A 22,863-nucleotide genomic window follows, 5' to 3' on the forward strand; every position below is an offset into this window, starting at 1 on the left:
TACTGTCTTGGATTGTAGTTCTGTCTGCCAGCAGATGGAGACCCAGATCATGACACATAGTGCTACAGGCCTATTTAGTAGTTGACACAAKAATTGGCTGCCAGTTAATTTCAGAGAAATTTAGGTATCGAACTACCTTTGAGTTTCAGCTCCAAATCTATGGAGTTCTGGAGGTCTCTAATCCTCTCATAGTGTTTGGTTAAAAAATTTGGAAGTGAAGGCAAAGAAAAGGTAGGTACAATTGCATCTATTAACCAGGACCAAGCAATATGAACATTCCAGTAGCTCTGTTTTGAACTTTAATAAAACATATAATGTTATTAGCTTGGGATGGCATGGTTCTTGCAGGAAGAGGAGGAAAAAAAAAAAAAAAAGATGTAGGAAATGTGTTCCTTCAGGGTTTGATTTATACCATCCCAGGTGCTTTCTGAAAGCAGCTACAATACTTTCCTACAGGACTGCTTGATGTCTGCAGGACACCTCTGCCAAAGGCTGAGTCTGCAGGGCTTGAGTATTTATCCATATTGTTTGGCAGAGCTGAAGGCTGCCACAGCAATTGCTGCTTCACAGATGTATTGTAGGGATGCTTTTTCTCTTGTCCATGCAGTTCCTGGTTTTGGGCAAAGGGAGTTGCAAAGGATTTTGCAGTACCTCTTTCCCCACTATAAAATAGCCACTGTTGATCAGCTCACTAATCCATGGAGATGGCAATTGGCTGGCTGCCTGCCAAGGAAGTATGGTCTCCCTGCCTGCTTAAACTCTGCTTGCCTTACTGATAGTCTTCAGTACTGTCTGGATTTTCTTGCTTATTTCAGATTCTTGGGGTTGGGACAGTGTGAGTAGTGTTCTCAGTTTAATAAAAACAACCCCCCGCTGCATTCTGCTACTGCTTTGTGTCTTAATTTTCCCTGACYTTTGGGAATATCATGCATTTTCTTGCAAGAATTGACTGAATCTCCTGTCATCTTCTATCTGAAGATAGGCTACTCTATGCAGTATTGCTCTTACTGATGGAAAACAAAGATTAATCTCTGGAGAGGTGAAATGAAGGGGCCTGATAATACAGCAGCCAGGATCAGTTGCCATGGGGCACTTGGAGAATGCACAATAGCTTCAGTTGCTTCTTTGTACTTGAACTTGAAACTGGTTTCAGTCCTGCTGGGATTAAATTCAAACCCTGAAAATAAAGTTGCTGAGAAGCTCCTGTTCTTGAWCTTGACCGCTAATGGAGGATGAAACTTGCAGTGGCACAACGCATGGCAAAATCCATGTAATCAAATGTATTCAGAAGTTCTTACACTTTCAAAGATTTTCCTYTAGGCATTCTGAAGTAGAATTGTGATACTGCCACCTCCTTGGAAGAAAAAAGTTTAATGATGCTAAAAGGAGTTGAACAGGGTAGTGGTAGGTGGGTGGTCATGTTCACCAAACGGAGAKTCATACTTTAAAACAAGTTTAAATTCAGTTGCAACTTATCTTTCCACGTGCACCGTACTTTAGCACAAGCTCTTTATAAGCACAAGTATGCCAAAAAGCATAAACATTTTGTTTTAAATGCTTAAATACAATATTTTGAAAAAAATGTTTTAAAGTCTGTTAAACATCTGGTCTTGTATATATAACAGTGATAAAAGTGAGAGCTGGATGTGTTAGTAGTATGTGTAAAGGTGGTCTAACTGAATATTAATGATGTAGTGTGTGCATCTAAAATAAGAATATTCCATGCTCAATTTCAAATAGCAAATATATTTGAAAATCAAGATGCTATGGCCTTGTATGGTGTGAAAAGATGAAAAAAGACATAAGAAAATATTCACTCATGTCTTCTGAGAATGACAGAGTGTTTTTGACATACATTACACTTGATACTTAAAGACTTTCGTACTTTAAATACAAAATACGTATTTTGGTAAGAAATAAATGGTAAATATATTGGAAGAGAGCAGATATTACCTGTAGCTCTTAAGGCACAATTTTGATCTTCTTGCAACCCAAATTCTTAGCAAAGTCAAGTGAAGATCTAGATTTCTGAAGGAGTTGGTGAAGAAATATTTCTGAGAAGAGTTTCTTCTAACAGCTAATGATATTTGTTTTTTTATTTTTTCCAAATACTGAGATCATCTTGCAACGAAGTTGTGGTACCTGTACTCCCTTTTTCCCTTGCAGAGCAGCACTCCTTCCAGCTCCTCTTCATCCTCCCCTAGCAGCCTTGGCAAGGGTTGGTTAGTTCCTGGAATTCAGGGGTAGGAGATGTGTTCTGGCCAGGCTTGCCAATAGCCTCCAAAGCACTTAGTGTCGACAAAATTCCTAGTGCTGTTAAAAGGGCAGAAACTGCACAGTGTGCTGAAGGATAGAGCTGACATCTATGAAATTCTTTTCTTTCTTGATCATTGTCTCGCTTTCCATTCATTTATTTAGCAAATAGAATTTAAAATTGTAGGGTGGGTTTTGTTTTGATTTTGATTGACCAAACTGTAGAGCTACTTACATGGCACCTGTATTTACAGACTGTCCACAGCACAAGCTTCTGAGCTGATCCTGTAAGATTTATATGTTTGAATAATTATGAATTTCCTGATTTCTGGTATATAAGAGAAGAAAGTAGTGATACAGGGTCTAGAGGCCAAAAGTAAGGGCTGTGTAAGACAGCAGCATTTTCTTAGGCTAGTGAGCAGAGGACATGTTGATGACAGTATTGGATTTCAAACTTTTTGGATTTTTGGGACTCTTTTTTCTCTGTCCTAATTTCTTGTCATAAGCTCTTCACATTATCATACTTTTTTGAAAATACAGAGAAAATACATTCTCTGACATRCTCTTTTCATTAAGCTCAGACTAGTTAGTGCAGCCTTGCGAATTTTTTTTTGTGGGAGGAATTATGATTGGAGAATAGGGTGGAAAAGGACAGGTATTGTCTTGCAATCCCTGGAGTCAGCAGGATTCCTAGACTTCAGTAGTCAGTGGTGGGTCAGACCCCAAAAGCTTTGTATATAGTAAGTGTGCTGGTGATCTCTGGGAGAAAGGCCACAAAAGACACTCAGTTAAAATGCTGTTGTTTTTTGTCCCTTTTTCCCATGACAGTTGTCAATAACTCTGAAGTTAGTATCCCTAATGCACTGAAAAACTGTTTAGCAAATTAGGTTCTGGTGATTTCAACCAAGGAGTAAATTTTCTTTTTTTCAGAAAATTAAAAGTGATTTATACTTAGTGTTTACAATATTCAATGTACTAAACAGTTTTTTCCCCTGTGATTCTGCATAAAACAATTGCCAACAATAGCAGCTGTTGCCCTCTTTCTGCTCTGTGTGCAGACGCACGGATGTCAGTGCAAGTAAAATCTAACAGCAAGTTCCATGTCTGGGGCAGAAACTAGCTGTGTAGTAAGAAAAGTCATAAACTGAGTGCCAGCAGCTAATATGTTCCACCTAGCGTGTAACTTCATACTTGTGTACATATAAGACCTGACAAAAACAAAATTCTGTTTTGGTATGTGTAGAAAATATTCCCTGTAAGGGGAAATGAAAATTATTTAGATTAAAGTCAAAACAACAATTTAACATCCCTTTGTGTACACAAACACTCTTCTGAAAGTCACAAATCATAGATGCTTGATGTTCAGAGTCATTTTAAATGCTACTTACCTAAAGCCAGGAGATGAGAAACATGTGGCAGACCTTTTCTTCAAAAGTTCAGGCAGGCGAGGGGGAAGCAAGAGGATGTTTGCATCTGCAGGAGGAGGGCCTAAAAATACTCTAAAAGCCGACAGTTCACTTAAATCATTAATCCTGCGCTGAAGACATTTCCACATTTTAATGGACTGCAATTAAACCCAATATTTCTTAATACGAGTGTCAGGTGTTTTCAGCAGTGATGCAAATGACTGCTTAGTGCTATAATTCTGAAGGGGAAGGCATTTAGACCAGGCTCATTTGAACAGCCAAATATAAACAAGAGCACATAATTCCATCTGCTTTTTGGCAATTTGTTGTTCCTTTTAGGTTCTCTTTCCCCGTTTGTCTTGTGGACACAGTTTGCAGGAAATGTCAGCCTGTGTGATTGATAGCATGAGATTGGATGTACTGACTTCATGCTTTCATAAAGCAAGACAGCTGTTGGGAGAAACTTTCCTTCAGGAGCTGGAAAGGTTTAAATTTTCCATCTCTTTGACTATTTGGCCTGATGAAGGATTGGGTTTTACCAGACAAGTAAATAAAAAGATGGCTAAGATGTACTAGGAGGTCATTCAAATGATCTTTAAATAGCAATTACTGGAGGGGGGTGGAGAGAAAGTACTCTACATTCTGAATCTACTTAAGTGAGCCTTAAAAATTCATGCTTGCGTTCTCTCAGATTTTTTTAAACTGCTTTTAAAAAAAGACAATGTCTAATAATGGGATCTTACAATGGAAGCTTGTCATAAGCCAGTAGACAATGAAAATGTTTTATTTCCCTAGTTGTCAGCTGGGTCTGTGTGGTTCTGAGACTTTGACTCAGTTCTGAAGTTTGTCTACTGTAGCGCACCAGTTTGCAGCTCTTCATCTTGTCAGAATTAGATACGGTGGTTTAAATTTAATTATTGACATTTTAGGATAAACTAACTGTTTCAAATTAAATGTGCTTTTCTTTCAGGGTAGAAAGGAAAAAACATGGATTGTTTATTTTTGAATTATACCTTGACTTGAAGGTTGATATTTTGAAGAATGTATATGCTGCAGGTGTTACAAATAGACTCTTAAAGATTTTTTTGATTGATAAATTGAAGGACTTATGGTTACACTTCTCTCTATACTCATTCTGAAAGTCTTAGACTTACAATTCAGCTGGAGTTAGGCCAGAAGCAGAATTTAGGAACTGAAACCCCTTGCCCCAAAACTTCAGTGAAGATTAGATTTGTGTGAGGGCTTTACAGTTGAGTGACACTGCAAATTTCCATTCAATTTCATTTTTTATAGCCAGACTCATCACTGATTTGTGACAGTTGCTACTCGAGATGTAAACACAGTTTTTTAAGCTAGGTTGTCTAACTGTATTTTAGACCTTAATTGAGCAATTTTCTATAGCAAAGTGTCATAAGTGTCATAAACCAGTAGAAAATATCACCATATATTTTMTTTAAAAGCAAAAAACAAGGCCAAGATCTAGCTGCCAAAGAAACTTGAAATTTGCATCTTCCTAGAAAGAAGCTTGTTGCAAGGATGCTGACCACTCCTGCTTGTGTGTTGTGCAGTCTTCTCAAAAGTAAGTCTTGTAGCACAGAACATCTTCAACATGCACTGTAGATTTCCACAAAGGTCAGTAGAAGACTAGATGAGGCTGRGACTGTGTGCCCAGTCCTGATGTAAGCAGTAGAGACAACTGGAGACTAACCACCACTTCTGTGCCTGTCCACAGTTYGTCAGTGCTGTTGTGTGTTGTGGGCTGTTCTATATCCTTTGCCTCATTCTTCTCTGAAGTCATAAGTTCAAGGCAAAATACTTAGGGAAGAAAAAAATATGTTTATAAAAAGTCATGATTACAAGAAAATTTGATATTACAGTAAATCCTAAAAATGCCTCAACTTTTGAAATGCTTTAGGAACCAGGTTGAAATTGAAGCAGTTACTTTGGGCGAAGAAAGGGTGACATTAGCTGCTGTGTGGGTTCATTTTGCAATACTCTGAGGTAAGAGGATACCAAGGAGCTATGTGGGTCACTTCATTTAGATCCAGTAAACATTTTTGGTAATCAGTAATCATCTGCAGAATTTCTTAACTCTGTATGGCTCTCAGCAACAATCTAATCACTTAAAAAAATATACAGTTTCAACACCACTAATTAGCATTCTATAGAAGTGKAAAAAGCCAGTATATATTCAACTTAAACAACCACTTTATTGTTAAACATTGARAGGACTAGCCATTTGTTCATACCTAACTATTTTCTTCTTTCTTTGTGTGCTTACAAATTGATCCTGAGTGCCTTTATGTACGAGGTGCTGTATCCACTCTTCTGGTAATCCCATTTAAACAGGTAGTGTTTCATCAGAGAGGAATTTAATGCTTTGCATTGCTGTGGCAGATTGTGGCTGAACTGTGATAAATAAGGTTCTGGCAGGTTGCTACTTACATTTGAACCATTGCTCCACTAAGTTTTCAGTGCGATCAAAGAACTGCTTTACTGTTGTTAGTAATACTTCTATAGCATTAGTGCCTGGAGGTCCCTGTTGAGATGAGGCCCCATACTATTAGACATTGTACAGATGCAGCAGAAGAGACAATTCATAATGTCTCTTCTGCTTCTCCAGTCTCTTCTTCTCTCCAAGAAATTCATAATGTAACTAGCAAGAGTAGGTGGAAGTATGACGTGCAAAAAGGAATGACTAAATACTAGGGGCAGACTCTCTGAGCCATTCTTTTATATTCAGAGGGCCTCTGARTTCAGACGAGAAGGTGTTGGTATAAAATTAGCTCATCTCAATTATTTGTAGAGCATATAGCAAGCAGCTGCAGTTCTTGCAGGTTAAAGATGTAGTTGTGCTGGGAAGTGTGTAAGTACAGACTAGATAGATTCTGTGTTTTGGATTTGTTTGGAACTCACTGAATGCTGATCTCATTACATCAAYRTAAACAAATGYAGACTAAACCCAAAATGCTTGGCTAATGAATATTTTGTCAGAGCAGAGAATATGAAAGAGGCTTTGGTTTTATTATGTATTCACTTGTGGTAATTCTTTGTTACTTTCTGTAGCAGGAATTTTGGAAAAGCTTGACTTTTATAGGTGATTAAATGATGCACCTTCTTCAAGGTAATTAGGAGTCTTTAATCACGATATCCTTTACAGAATGTTTGGAGAGGAAGATCACACACAGAAATCAGCAAGGACATTACTTTTGTCATTGTAGCGCAGCGTTTAGTGAAATGCACAGTTACAGAAAGTATCTACTTAAAGAAAATATTTCTTGGATTGTTTTATCRTACTTAATACTATTGTTCTTTTCCCAGATGATCCTATTCTTGCTGTCTAAACATGAAGGACTAGTATGACTTCAAAAATGTTGGRATTTGTAGCAGAAGCAGCACAATATTTGGAAAAATCTTCACTAAATCTTGACCCTCAGAAGGCAAGGGAATGTATTTTGAATTGCTAGTGCATTTAAGTTGATTGTGAGTTCTGATCTTCTGTCACTGGACTGAGAAAGTTCTAGATGCTCCAACCCTTCGTATTAGTTATTGTTATTGAAACAATCTGAAAGTTGCTGTTCACTCAGAAGGTTTTGCCTCCCATCACTGCTAAAACATTATTAGGCAGTTACATAATGAGACTTAACAGAACACCCCACCTTACTAATGTTTGGAGGAATCCATGCGTCTTAAAGTGGTTTATTTGGATTTAATGAAAATACATTTCCCTCCCCTTATTATCCCACTCCAACAAACACACACTTAAGCACCCTTTGTCTGAAACTCTTGATTTCCTTAATCAAAACTTCTGTTGACATCAATCAGAACTTGCCTAGGCAAGTTTTACCTGCTTGGTTGAGTCCTGTTGGAATTCTATTTCCTCCTAAGTAGCAGTTTTTCCTATCCTGTGCATCAAGGAGATCTTGTTTCTCAGGTTATGCTTCCAATAATAAATTTGACCAGAGTTACCTGTTATTTACACTAGATGGAAAATGTATTTTTGAACAAAGGAGCCATATACAACAGGCTGTTTAGCATAATCAAACTTATGCCTGGTTGATTTTTTGAGGAGCGGAATTAAATTGTTCATAAACCTCTGTTTTATCAAAATATCCTATAGCACTGAATGAATTACAAGGGCAATGATCTGTATGATTGATAAATCTTAGTTATGATCTTCAGATATTTTTAATACTCTTACTGTTGTAGAAGCATTTTGTAGGAAGCATTTTTTAGGACTCTGGGTTTTTCTGGTGTGAACTAGAACCCGTGGATATTAACTATTAGAAAATAATCAGGGCCTAAAAATTATACTGAGGACATCTGAAATTAATTCAAGATTTGCTGTGACCAAACCTGATTTGTGTCATGGTAGCATAATACATTTTTCTTCATTTGCATGACATTAATAATCACATTTGCACAATTTTTTTATGGACAAATAATTGAGGCGAATGTGGTACAGCAGGTATAACCAACAGGAATTGCTATTTTTAGCCAAAAATGAGACAGACTTTTGTTAAAAATGGTACCTAAGAAAAAAATGATTTGATTCGTGATGGTGGTGTTGCTTTCACATAAAGATTTTGGAAAGTATTCAGGCATTTTTCTGGGAAGTTATTGTGGGCAAACAAAAGAGAAATTAAACCAATAGCATGACCAAGTGCAGGCATAAAAAACATACAGATTCTATAATCTGAGCAAGTTTCTCCTTGATAGGACAACAAGGCTAGTTCTTTTTCTTACGTGACTTCCTATGGTTCTGTGAAGTTTCTGCAAGGAGTAAAACAAGTAATATCTGTCCTTTCTTGTTTATTTGTAAAGTGCTTGCAAGAGGTTCCCGTGCTGATCAGGAGCTTAACAGGATCATGCTTACAAATGCAGCTCCTCTGCTTTTTGGAAGGCTAGATAATATCTTGCATTCTTTACAGTGTGTGCATCCATTAATTTTTGTCCATGACATTGTGTAACACTTGAGCAGAGGTGAACTGGAAGAAAAGCAATAAATTCAGCTATGTTGTACCTTTACTGTGTAATTAAGCATGAAGTTGAAAGTTCAGTGTCATAGCAGAGGTTTGGTGTTTTTTCTTTTTTTCTAAATAAGCTTTACCACAAAAATATCTCATTCATTTTCAGTAATGCTGTCCAAATTCTCTGAAAAGTTACACAAGCCATTTTTATCTATAAAATTATTTCCTATGGTAACAAGAAATATTTTAGAATGTTATGATGGGCACATGATATTTAAAGGAAAACCTTTATAAAGTATTAAAGGACTTCTGGGATTAGGTATGTGCAGGATACCTTGCAGCGTTTCACATGGCCCTGTGAAGGAATAAGTGTGAGTGCTTCCTGGTGCTCAGTTCTGTTTGCCTGTCTGAAGTATGGAAAATTATATTATGGAAAATTATGCATCACAAACATTTTACCTTTACAGATTGGTGCACAGCTTTTATTGTAGTCTTAAATCAGTATAAGCTGATAGCTATCCTCATAAATCTGTAGTTTAATGTATGAATCAAGACACAAAACATAAAGAACATATAATTAAAATATTACACCAACATTTAGAATATTAAAATATTGATATTTTGAAGAGGTGGCTTAGCCCTTTTTTCTCAGCTAAAATACATAGTAATGTTAAAGGAATAAAATAACCACCAACATATACTATTTTTATTAGCTTATCATTAATTAGAAAAGTTCATAAAAATGGAGAAAAAACTTACCTATTTGACATCATCAGAACTGGTCCAGAAGTAAAAACGGATCAGATATTGTATATATAATTTTGAGTTTCACTTAGCAATTACATAAAATTGGAAAGTTTTATAACGACACTGTTCCTAAAATGACAACATGCACTTGAGAGAATATCAAATCTATAAAGCAGAAAACATGAAGGGAGTAAAAATTATTTTTAGACTTAGAGTGGATTGTATTTGTTTTTTGGTTCGCTTTTATCTAGAGCCAAATAGCACAAATAACTGAGTGCTGTGGAATATCAAAAGAGATTTTTAAAGAGCAAAAGCAAGCATTAGTATGTTCCCTCTGAAGGATAGTTTCAGACTAACGGCAGATTTGGCTCTAGATCARTATGTGTAGCTTCAGGTGGGGGCAGAAAAGATATGAGAAGGTCTTATTTTGGGGTTTACGAGACAGTGACTCTCAGTATTTTCTCCCTCTGTTTTAGACCCAGATCCTACTTCTCTTTGCTTTTGGTGATGTCAATTATCCTGGCTTTCTGGATAAYTGACCTGCAAAACCAGGTTTCTGGTTTTGGTAGGCCTTAACTTCCCTTTAGGATATAGACCTTTTATAGGAAGGTTTTCATTCCCTTTCCAGTCACATCCTTCAGGGTTTGCGTGTCTGAGAGGCACCATTTCTTTTACAGGAGCATCGATGTAGGCTTTGAAAGGGCTCTGCATGCAAATATTGCAATGTACTGTAGGTGTAACTAAAAAACAACTGATTAAGTTTTATTGTTAGTAAATCCTGAATATTCAAGTAAGGGACACAGTGAGGAATTTGCCATTTTGGGGGTGAATTTGACAGTTTCTACATGTTTTGCTAGCTTGAAAMCAGGATAATCAACTGGTTGGAGGTTGGTATTCCATGGGACAACAGCTGTCAGATCTCAAATGCTGATTGTCTTCTACTTGCTGATATGGACTATTTTGTTTCCTTGCAATGGTTCTGTATTCTTTAACTGCCAAATGGTGGTCATTTGACCAACGCATAACCTGAAAAGAACCTATTGCCAAATTTTGCTTCGTGTGTTAGCTTAGTTACTTAGTCACGTTTAAAAATAGCAAAACTCTTAAATTTATCTAAAAGACAACACTTGTTGAAAAATTTACCTCAATAGCTTGATTGTCATAATGAAACAGAGCCTAGTGAAAGGTTAAGATGACCTTGCCAAGCAGCTCCATGTCTGTAGAAGGATGCATTAATTCTTGACAGTAACTCTGCAGTATGGGAAGTTCACGAATGCCAAATACCTAAGAATTTGAGKTAACAAGTTATATTCATGGAGTTTTTGAACTCTGTGGATATCAGATCTGCAAAATATTTTTGATGTAATATAGAACCCTGCAAATGCAAATTCCTCTCTCCCCTAGTTTTATTTAGCAGCTTTATTTGAAGAAAAAAATATTTTCTGGAATACCTTGTTTATTGCATATGTCTTACAGCCAAAGCTAATTTTCCTTTGACAATATCTGATTTCAGACTAAATTATYATTTCCTTCTCAATATTAAAGTGCTTGGAAAGAAATCTTAAAGTGAAAATTGAGGGAATGTAAAATTACTAAATAAAAGGTAATGTACGTGTCATGAAAAGTAAACTTGTGAAGTTTACAAAGTTATACCATCATGGCCACAGTGAGTGAAGAGAGAATTTGTAAYGTGTGGTGTAAGGGCTGTGTTTTATCACAGGTTTTTTGCTTTACCCTTCTTTTCTTTCCCTCCCCAACACACCAATGTTAAAACAACTTGAAGATTTTTCCTTGATTTTTTTCAAAAGGAATTTTTAATTGGAATTTTATTTTGTGAGGATGTGTATATTTACCATTACAATATGCAATCATGAAGGGCATAGAGTGTGTAGCTGTTGAGACATACGCCCTGCTTCTGCTAAGTGTAATGTCTTTATTGTCGTGCATCAAGATTATAAAGACTTCTTGTTCATATAATGGGTAAGTTGCTTGGGTGAGGGGTAGGGGGCTCTTACAATAAAAAGGCATTTGATTGCTGCTGGGATTCTTGTCAGTAAAATACTCAAAGATGGTTAATTGGACATTAATGTGTCAGATTTTCAACAAAATAACAAGAAATTTGCCAAAAATAAAACCCGAAGGAAACACGCCTCCAAATTTTACAACAAAGCTTTGTTTAAAATAGAAGTTAAAGCGGTTAAGATTTATGACATGTTGACATAACTGATGGTAAAGGAGTTGGCTGAAGCTACGGGTGTGAAGGTCCAAATGAGAACATCTGCATTAAGAAGCTAATTCTCTTAAACATACTGATCAAAATATTAATGCTACATGTAAACACAAGTGCTTTATCTGACAGTGATTTACATTTGGAACGACCTAATCCAACTATGCACTGCATCTTTATTCATTACCAGCAGCCTTTACTTAACACTTCATGCCCGCTTGCACAGGTGGACAATCTACTCAGAGTGACTATTGTGTTTATGTTATTTTTTCATAAGCAGGGTTTGAAATTTGTCAAACTGCATCATTGTTTAACTATGTGCCAGTCAAAGGGAAATTGCCAGATGGAGCAGCTTTCCCCTAACCTTGCTCCAGGCAATGAAATTACACATAGGCCACAGTCTTATGTCAAGTCTTTAAAAAAAAATAAAAAATAAAAAAAAGCCAAGCCATGAATAGGTATGACTATGTGCATTCACAAAAACTGGCTTTCTTATGCCCCTAATTTTATATGAAGGCTCATGCCAATGGTAAATAAAACTTCATGTCCGTCATGTCACTCATTAACTAGGTGCTCATAATTTATGTATTTAAGGCTTGCTTGTCCRCCAAGCAATCAAACAGTAAACCATGTTTTATAGGTGTTAGTGTTTATAGAAACTGTAAATAAATGTCAAACAAAAAAAAATCAGGTTTCAGAAAAATGATCAGGGCTAAGTCATTTATCATTGTTCCAACTGGAAAAATCTGAGAACCTACCAGTGCCAAAGCAAATGTTTCACTGGCTTTTTCTAACTTGCAGCTCAAAGTACCAGATTTTAGAATTTCTGTTAGCAGGGTTTGATGAAATGGAAAATTTGCAGATGATATGTTTTAGCTGAACTTCTCCCTCAAAGAATGGGGCAAGCTGTTTCTTTAAGATGGCTGCCTTTTATTGCTAAGATTTGCTGCTCTTTCTGTTATGTTTAAAGACAACGAATAGCTGAGATGATGTAGGCAGAAGTTAGGCTGCCTCAGAAACATGTGCAGAGATGGTCTTTACAAGTAAAGGCAAGAGCAAATCTGCCACCACAACACAGCTGCGGTGGGAACTTTCACAGCTGCTCCTGCCCTCTGAAACCCATAGAAGCCAAGGGGGGTGTGGGTGCCCATCCCAGCCCCGAGCGCYGCAGCCGCTTCGGGAGCGCGGAGCCAAGCGTGGGGTTTCCGTGTGGGCAGGTAGTTACTGGCTTTGGGCACGTGTTTGTGCACTGCCAGGTGATGGGCTATTCCAGCTAGCTGTGTCTGTATGTCTACCCTTGCACATGACACGTTAGCGATAGATTGCTAGATTTGACAACTTTTGTGTAATCAGCTGTTGTTGCTGGCATACATGAATGGTAGGTTCTACGGTAGAAGGCGGTCTGCTGGTTCCAGAGTGAAGTGCAGGGCCTGCTTTGCCAGCAGAGAAGCATGCTTGTGTTTTCAGTGCTCTTTACGTGGGTTTAATGAAAGCACAAATCYGGGTAAGATGATCTATCCTACATAGAAAAAGAATTTAAAAAAATAAAAACAAAAACCTAAGGTGTAACTAGAGATGCTGATTTCCTTGTTTGTGTAAATAGTACAGGGATGCTGGTGGCTGTGAAGGGGAGCTGATTTGTACATTGAATGACAGGTAATCTAAATGATGATTTTTATTATGGTATAGCCCTCAGAATGAGGAGGTTTGATCTTTGCTCCCGAAGAGACATGAATATTTGCTAGTTTAGATGCAAACATCTTTTGTCGAATAGCCCACATGTGGAGATGTGTTGAAAATTCCATGGTGTATTTTTTAATCATAGCTACTATGTGTCTGCATCAAGGTGTTCACAATGAATATCAGTCAGATAATGGAGTGATCTTAGTGCTTTGCTGGAGAACCAGCAATGTTTGGAAACATTAGTAATTGAGTTGCTGAGTTTCTCAAGACATCCAAGAGAGGCAGCCCTGTCCTGTTGTGATCTGAGCAGGTGGAAGACCACTGTGTCACGCTGCCTTTGAGAGTTTCTGGAACATGGCACAGTTCATATTCCTTTAGTATGTTCCCACAAATATAACATGCTTATTYTTTACAACTTAGAAACATTTATCAAGTATTCTTGTAGTGTGCAGTCTGTATGTTTTCAATAGCTAATGAATTATCATTCAACTTTACATTATTCTTGGGCTGGATCTTCATGGGATGTAGAGCATCTTAGCTGTGTTTGCCTTGGTGGGACAGGATGGGCTGATTAAACCTGAGAGCACTGAGGAGTTTTCTGTCATGTTAAGGGCCAAGAATTTTGCTATGAGATAACGATTGTTKTAAGTATAAATAATCTGCGATGGTAGAACTGCAGTTGAGGTTTGCTATGTTTATTTTGTGAAAGACAACTAGGTTTTTAACATTGTATTTAGTGTGCTCTGTACTCAAGCTCAAACTCAGCCATACGTGTATGTTATTAGTAATATAAAAACAATGTAATTCATAAAGTACTACTATTTTCTTATYCCTGTATAGTAAAAATAACTAATTTTAGCCTAAATTAATTTTAATATTGTCCTTTTTATTTATTTTTATAAGTTTAAAATAAATAATCACAGAGAAAATGTTCTTTAGCAGCATGCCCATGTGTAGCGCAGGCCTCTCGGATGTATTTAGGGGTTCTATTTCCATAGCTACAGTGCTTCAATATTTCCTTCATGCTGTTGTGCCCACCGTATATTACTTTAGTTCTGAGTTATTTGAAAACTAATCCAAATTAAACAAATAGATAGACTCTAAAGTTCTAAAGTATGGTAATGTGTGGTATCCAGTTTCATAGTATTTCTAGTGAATTTTTAAAGTGATGTTATTTCCACTTACCCAGCCAACTCCCGAGGCCCTCGTTGAGGGCTCAGTCTTGAAAATTATTTCTGAGTGGTGCTGTGCACCTGTATTAGAGACAAACCCAAGGTTTGTATTTATTTCTTACTCAGCAAAAGTCCCACAGCCTGGGTTCAGATTTGTGGCTCATTAAAGTAAGCAGAAAACCTTCTACAATTGTTGGGAGTCCTATCCACTAAATGGTTAACACCCAGTGTATAGCTATGACAATTTATATACCATATTGTTCTTCAGATTAATTTACTAATTTATAAAGACCATTTTAATCTATATAATCAATACATTTTATTCTGTGTTTTCTTGTTTTCCAGAGGTAGTCTTTGATTCTGTAGGTTATTAAAAAAAAATGCACAGAATAAATACCTTTAGCTAGGAACATAATTCATGCCTTGTAACGCATGTTTTAAAAATCAAGACTTTTTCTGGCTCATTAGCTAGCCTGTAGACCCAACTTTTTTAATTAATGTAAGAACACCTTCTTTATGGCATGTTCATGTTTACTCAAAAGTCACATCATTTTTCAAATTATACAAGGTGTCAGTACTAAGTGTAATGATCTTTTCTGCTAGAATTCCAAAATGAGCACTATATTTTTTCTTCCTTAAATCATTCTAGGAAAAAAAAAGAACCAAAAGTGTTTTTTAAAGATAGCATTTACRTGCAGTGTGCATTATAAATAAAATTATCACAGAGTAGTAGTGAAGCTTGCTTTTATTATAATAGCTAAGCAGTATCAATGAATATACAGCAAATTGTTGCATGTTAGTGTCCAGAGTAAGACTCTGTCCTCATGTGGTGCAAAGTGTGTTTTTTTTTTTTTTTTTCTTTCTTTTTTTTTTTTCTTTTTTTCTGAAGGCAGCTCCTGGTGGATCAGCAGGATTTCTCTTTGGTAGTAGTAGTGCCCCCATCATGGACTAAGGACAGTCCTAAGCAGTCAGAGTTGCTGCTACGTTCATGTGTCTACAAACGTGATTTCTTCCATTCTGTGTTGCTGGTTTACATTTCACTAGACAGACAGTGCAAAGTGGTATACAGAACTAATTGGGGATTTGGCCCCTTAATTTCTGTTGATGATTACCAAAAGCTATGTAGTCTTGATAATTTTAGGAAAGTTAGAAGTGTTTGGCAACCCTTCATTTTCTCTCCCGACCTGGCAGAGTCCTGGAGGCATGAGGAGGGGGTCTTTAATAAAATGCTCCTACTGTATTTCTGCATCTGTTTATTACCTGACTTAGGACTGGTTTCATCTATGCTGCATTAACACAAATACAAACTTACAAGGAGGAAAATATAACTACTTTGCAGAAAGGCTAGTTCTGTTTCTTTTCCAAGTGTGAAACCTTTTAAATTAAATTAGATCTTATTCAGCATTATTATACCTTAATTCTATTAGAGCCCATAAAAAAATTTTTTTTGGTTCTGTTTAAGTAATATTGTTGCTTTAAGTATGCCTGAAAATATCTAGCAAGCAGCTGCCCTCATACAGTTGCCCAAATCAGAAAGTTTGTCACTGTCACATAAGAGGACAAGGAAGCTGGACAGTGTTTTGGCGATCCTGGCAGTGCTTATTTAAATGTCTTTGATGTCAGTATTTGCACAGTGCATCAACAGTCATTGCTGTTAGGAGCATGTTTGTTTGTAGCAGTCACCTGTGGTTGTGTTTTGCAGCTTCAAAATCCCTATTCTTGTTTATTCCTTTGGGTGATATAATTAAAATGTGAAAAAGTTTCTCTTTTTTGTTAGCCAAAATAATCTATCACCCCCATGCTTTTTGTGTTTTGAGAACTGGTGAATAATCATATCATACTCATGTCCACATCATATGTGGTCTGGTAGATCTGTCAGTAGTAGTTCTTGGTMTTGTGGTAAATACAGTACCCCAAAAAGCTCAAATTGGAACTCTGTTGGGAGTCTGTTTCAAACCTCCACTCTTATGTTTATTTCTAGTAGCTGAGAACTTTATTCCTTATGATGGAGCATTTCTATGCTTATCTTTTGGTGACTTTTGCTGTTCTTATTTGTATTCCAGTTAGATATTTTGACAGTGTGATATTAATACTGTTTGAGAAGATTGGAAGGCTAATAGTGCTTATTTAAAAAAAAAAAAAGAAAAAAGAAAAAAAGAAAAAAAGAAACAAAAACCACAATTAAAATCTTTGATTTTATACAGTCCTGCATGTGATGTTCTGTTTCGATGAATGGATGTTAAAATTAGATTTAAGAACTTAGTTGAATCTCAGCAAAATTTTATTGTAAAATGTCTTTCATTTYCTCCCATTCATGTCTTATTTTCTCTGCACGAACAATCTATCTTGAAAAAATYGAATGTCCAAGTTATGGTATATTTTTCAGTTTTAACTTTTTTCTTATTTAAAATGTAATATACAATGAAGGTGGTAAAGAAGCATCTCATTATTTAGTTAATAATTACCTAGACTTTTATCAAATCCTCCACTTAAACTAAAACCAGACTTTTGATCAGGTTAGTTGCAATCATTGAGTTTGAAAATTTATAGATAATTCTCACAAGCAATGACAGAAATTCTAGTTTGCATTTTCAGGATCACTTGAAGACATTCCTTTAGGCTTCCTTTTTTAAACTGTGTGATTCTTGCATTGATTAAAGCTCAGAAGAAAATCCTCTGACTGTGAGATCATAAAGATTATTTTCTAAAAATAAATGTTGCAGATACAGCACAAAAACATGGGTTAGATTTCCTATTCCATAAATTAAATCTACAAGTAATATAATAAGTATGAGTTCAATTTTAACTTAGAAAATATTATAATCTCAAGGATATTATTGAAATGAACATAAGTCTTTCAAGTTAAATTTAATCAGAAGACTTTTATCTATTTACTTCCATTTTATGCAGTAATATATGTTTACTATTACATTCAAGAATTTGTTTTCTAGTGTAGCTCTGTTTAAAGAAGCTTCTCTTGCAAGTTTGCTTGATTGATGTTCCTTAAAACTCTTTATACGCTCCATATCTGACATTGGCTAGGCTCCATAGTTAAGAATATATGGCATTAGTTTGTGTCCGTTTATCATCCAATTGATAAAATAGTTTTTTTTCTCCCAGCTTATCTAGCTAAATAGAAAATGGGTTGAATTATTATTTTGTCAGGTACAGTTTTGATGAATTTTAGGCTATTGTTTTTTAAATTCCTTTTCCAGTTCTTGCATAATATGACTTGTCAAAATACCACTACCAGACTGTCACTGCCAGGCAAAACACGTGTGTGGAAGGTCTCTTGTTTTTCATGTTGGCAAATGAATCTGCTAATGTGGGAATAAACTATTTGAAGGGGAGATGATGCCCTGCATTATTTTGCAGGAGTTGATGTGGTTCTTGTAAGTGCGTGGAGATCAGCTGATAATGAATTTAGTAATGATAGTGCTGTCATGATGGATGTGGTCTTGGCAAAAGTGTCTTTTGACAATAGAATGAAATTTATTAAGAAACAAGCCTATTTTAGTATTCTTCTCTCCCCAAAGAGCATTGTAAAGAATTATTAAATGACATTAAACAGTTAAAACATTGCTCTTTTTCTTTTCTTTTTCTTTTTGGCTTGGAACTTAGAGTTGCCTTTGGAATAGCACAGATGCCAGCTAAAAGCCAAATATTAATGTCTTTTTTTTAATTGTACAGAGACATCTAAACATTAGCATGAACTTGAGCCATTCAGAGCTTAAATCGGATTTTTAAATAGCAACTTTTTAGAGCTGTTGACCCGGAGAACATTCTGTTGTTTCAGTGGAGACTGTACAATTTTTCTCCTCACACATAATGAGCCATGAATTCCTTGCCTGTTGTCTGCTCCCTCTACTGAGAGACAACCCCAGCCAACAAGTCCAGCGCTTCTCTCTGCAATGTAAGCAGTGATGCATTGCAGGTGCTTTCCTTGTCTCCTCACACCTCTCAGAAACATTAGAGGGGATTTTCAACTTCCTATTCAACTTTTGCATGGAAAGTCAGGCCAGTCTTTGGATTAGAAAACTAATAAATCTTCTGACTTATTGTGCAAGTATCCAGCTCGTATCTGCTGTTACTGTGGCTTGCAGTATGTGGCTTACCATATTGAGCTCTTGAAGCTGTTTGAACAATAGCTCAATGAAATATCTAAAGACCCATCACATGATGCAAGCAGAGAAAATGTTACTTCTCTGATATTTGGGTATAAAAATTGGGCCTTAAATTGCTTTCTGTTTTAATCATCCTTTGTTTGGGTTACCTGGTAGGTGGCCCTTCACAAAGATGGGAGCTTCAGTGCCATAAATACAGGCCAGCAGGATGCAAGGTGCTGAAAAGTGTGACTTCACTTGCTCTACTGCTCCAGTGCTGCAGTGAAACGAAAGATTGTTGATTTGTATTTAATGCTCAATTTCCTCTCCATTACTACAAACCATGCAAGGCAGACCTTGTTTCAGGCTATTCATATGAAAGCTCAATCTATCCGGTTTCACATCTGCTAAAAGCCCCAATGTCATAGTAATTACAATCTTCCCTTGGAAATAATTTCGATTTTAAGACCAAAGAAAGATCTACTTATTTATAGTTAATGTTCTGGCTTACACAGTTTGTTGCTTGCATGTTAGAGTGGCACTTTTACATTTACATATATATTCAAAACAGATCAAAAGTACAGGAAATAAGTGTAGTGGTTGTGCATTTTCCAAGTATTTTACATTTACAAGAGTCTTCAAATTACAGTCTCTGCTTTAATTTCTATGCCATAGCAATTATTTATCCATAATCCTTGGCCTATATGCCACAGCTGAGCATAGTGTTATACTGTATTCTTGCTAAGTCAAAGGAGATGAAAAATGAGTCTGTGACAAGTAAGACACATTCATGTCATAACAGAGGAATGATTCTAGGACCTTGTTTGCTCTTGTCCTACCTTCTGTTATTTCTGTCTCAGCTGCTGCTCTTCTCTGCCACTTCCAGTCTTTCAAAATCAAGTCCTCAGGACTGATTTGTAGGAACTAATCCCGTAATTTCCCTGGTGTTTGTTCTGGCAGCTTTCGTTTTGTTGGACCACTGTTTTTTAGTTTTGTATTGTTAGTGTGTGTCTTAGATTCCTCTATCTTTCTGTTTTAGAATAAAACAGACAAACTGGATTCCACCCTCTGGACCTTTATTTGCTGAGGTCCAGTTGAGAACAGGACTTTGTGAGCAATGTAAGACTTGAAAGGGTCTTCTGCCTTGCTGAGCCCAATCCAGTGCTGCTACAGGAAGCTGTCATTAACATGATGTGTCAAAGGTAAGTAATCTCTTCTATCAAATAATCACCCTCAAACTTTAAAAGAGATAATAGATTCCTCTGTTTCTATTGAAACATTTTTTCAGGTATGTCTTGATCTTGCTAATCTAGAAACTTTCTCAACAAAGTCTTCTCGATGCACTCTACGYAGGTGACTATTAAACATATATGAGCAATTAAAAAAAAAAAATCCATGCCTTCTCATATCTAGGACATTGTGATCTTCAACTATTTTATCTATATAATGTTCAGTTTCACTATACTCAATAGCAGATCAGGTTCCTCTTGTTCATTAACTGGATTCTTTTTGTCACAAATCAGGACTTTCAGTTGTTCACAATGCTTTTTAGAAGCTCAAGAACCATCCAGAATAAGTATACAGTTTTTATAGATGTTATAAACGATATTTTTCCTCCTCAGTGTGAGTAATGTTATGTTATGTAATGTAATGATGATTCTTTTCCATGTTTAAAAGTGAAGATAATCTGTCTTTTAAATTAACATGTATCAATAGGAAGAGTCAAGAATTTGCTTCTTCATATTTTAACCTCACAATTAGATATTCTTAGATAATGTTGGTAAAGTGTTTCCATTGAGTGATGACCAGAGTAATCATATATAGAAACACAGACCAAACATATCTACCTTAATTGGTACATATGGATATAGTGAATGGTATTTATTGTATTAATTAAACCTAAAGACTGAGTGAAGTTTTCAGTTTATCTAATTTTGCACTAGACTATTTAATTTTTGAGTGTTCATTTGCTCAGTATAGTTAGTCAACCATTTGGGAACGATTTTTCTTTCGATGATTTTAAAAAAAAAAAAAAAGGAATATGCTTTTTTACACTCAGATTCAAGAAATTTCAGGGCAGATTGATATATATGTGCTTTAAAGTTCATTCCATTTTAGAAAGATGTTTTGCATRTACTGAACTTCATATAGCAAATATAAGATTTTTCTATTGCAGATGAAACAGTTGGAATTAGGGGACTTAAAAAAACATTATATTGCAGGTGTTTTAGGCCAGCTCTTAAGTACTCAAAAGAAACCAATTTTAAATTTCTTATAACATTGTGATGCATCATTTCCTTGTGCATGCTTCAACTACAGTAAATTATTCAATTTATAAAAGACATTTTATTTATTTTTTACTCCCACATGGTCATTTGCCTGTGAAATGCACATTACATTTAGTGCTTGTTTATATTACAGTGAAGTGATCCCTGTAGATGGCCTGAGTGAACAGCTTCATACTGCTGGGAAGAGAAAAGTTTAACTCCTTCGCAAGCTTGGTGGATTAGTTGTGACCTGGGAAGGAAAGCTGCTGGTGATGAGAGAAAAAGCAACAATATAAAACGCAAAGCAGAACCTAGCCAGAAACTAACTGAAATTTAATATTTTAGATATGATGAATAGGTTTGTGTGCCTGACTGTTGTTGTCATTTCAGGTACCTTAGAATGTAGCATCATATAGGTTKTATGTTTATGAAGGTGATCATCCTTTATATGGTTCACAGACATCCGAATCACATCTGTACAATCATGTGCATTGCAGATGTGTATGATGATGCATCTACACCTTTCACGTGAACTACGGCTAACCATTTTTATTATTATTATTATTTTTAACAGAAAATCAGAATCTAGTCTGTAAAATACTTCAGATTTATTCATATCATGCAGTGATGACGGGAAACAATCTGAAGTGATCCAAGAAATGTGAGCGTAAGTTATTTAAGCTGCATTGCTTTGTTTTTACTTTTTGGGGAATGTGGAGCACTGTAGACAGAATTTATGCTTCAACTTAAAAAGATTCCAAAAAGAAAACAGTTCTGTAAGGTGATATAATCAGACACATGCTGCAAACAAGGCACTTTGTTCCTCATGTGAGAACATGAAGAAAAGTGGTGTAGAGCTTAAATTAAAGCCTTTGTACCTGTAACAGCACTGGCAGTTCAGTGTCATTCAAATTCAGTGCTTAAAAAATTAATTTCTAAGCTGAAGAGAACCTGCCAGTCTCAACTTAAGTTCATGGTCAGGTGTCTTGGTTGCATCACTGATTTCCTTTTACACAAGAATCATACTGGCTGTGTCCAACACATTGAATCTCTCTATAAAGAAAGAAAAGAAAATTTAGAGATACAAACACATTATAAATCATGTAATTTACAATTTTTTGGTACTAAGTGTTTACAGATTATGAGACACAGCTGTTGAAAAGCTTATGATGAAAAATGGTACTTAGATATGTCTAAAGAAGTATGAATTTGTTTATTATAATTTTATAAAATACAGCAAAGTTTTCATCCAGGAATTAATTTTGTTAATTAATTTTAAAAAGCCATCAGGCAAATATATGCACACATTGATTCCAACTCTTCTAAATACTCTTTCTGTATATTAAATTTTACATGCTCTGAACAGTGACATCTAGGGGTTTGAATTTGGGTTTGTTTTCAAGGCCACTGCCTTGTATTTGGTTTGTTTCTGCTTTCTGAAAATGGGATATTCTAGCTTGTTCCTTGTTGCTGTGCTGTGTAAAATGTTTTGCTGTTTCACTGCAATGTCATCTGCCCTTATGGAACATGTCTTAGATGCAAGCAAAATTTAACAGGACTGGATAAGACTGTGAGGTCTAGACAGAAAATGAGTTGTGCAAAGAGGTGACCAGAGTTTCATGCAAAACTGGGTTGATGTGAGCAACYGTAGTGACTGCCCCGTATCAGAGTAGCAAAACAGTAGTCTGCTGGCGGTGTGTGTGATTTCTAGTATCAAAAGAGAGGGAAGATTTCAGAAGTTCCCTGAGGATCCCTCTCYCCCTCTTCTCGTCCCTTAAAAAGTAATGGCTGACTGGAAGGATTGTTCTGTGGAGAGCATTTTTTCCTTTTGATCAACTCGGGCACAGTAGAAACATAATGAGATTCTTTTATTTGTTGTGTTAAGCTGACCAGCTCTCCTGTTTTTTGTAATAACAAAATGCAGGTGAGAGACTTACTGCTGAGGTCGTGGGAYCTGCTGTGTACAAACGGCAGTAGCAGCCTTCACCTAGACCAGAGCTGGGTGAAGTGCAGCTTAGCACAGGTGCTGGAGCGT

The 22,863-nt window shown here is 36.1% G+C and overlaps 1 long non-coding RNA gene across 4 annotated transcripts in view; it reads left to right on the top strand.

Annotated features, from left to right (window-relative positions):
* The window catches only part of LOC112953010, a 56,606-nt gene that overhangs the window by 19,783 nt on the left and 13,960 nt on the right, over positions 1 to 22,863 (top strand). For 2 of the 4 annotated variants that reach the window (XR_003250500.1, XR_003250497.1), the window contains 2 exons: positions 19,601 to 19,763; positions 20,983 to 21,495. This is a non-coding gene — a long non-coding RNA (uncharacterized LOC112953010). Of the gene's footprint in view, positions 1 to 19,600; positions 19,764 to 20,982; positions 21,821 to 22,863 lie in introns of those variants that run through there. The other 2 variants (XR_003250498.1, XR_003250499.1) reach the window with 2 other exon arrangements.

The sequence above is a fragment of the Nothoprocta perdicaria genome, unplaced genomic scaffold (genome assembly GCF_003342845.1).
Source record: "Nothoprocta perdicaria isolate Ctin4 unplaced genomic scaffold, notPer1 scaffold_42, whole genome shotgun sequence".
NCBI lineage: Eukaryota > Metazoa > Chordata > Aves > Tinamiformes > Tinamidae > Nothoprocta > Nothoprocta perdicaria.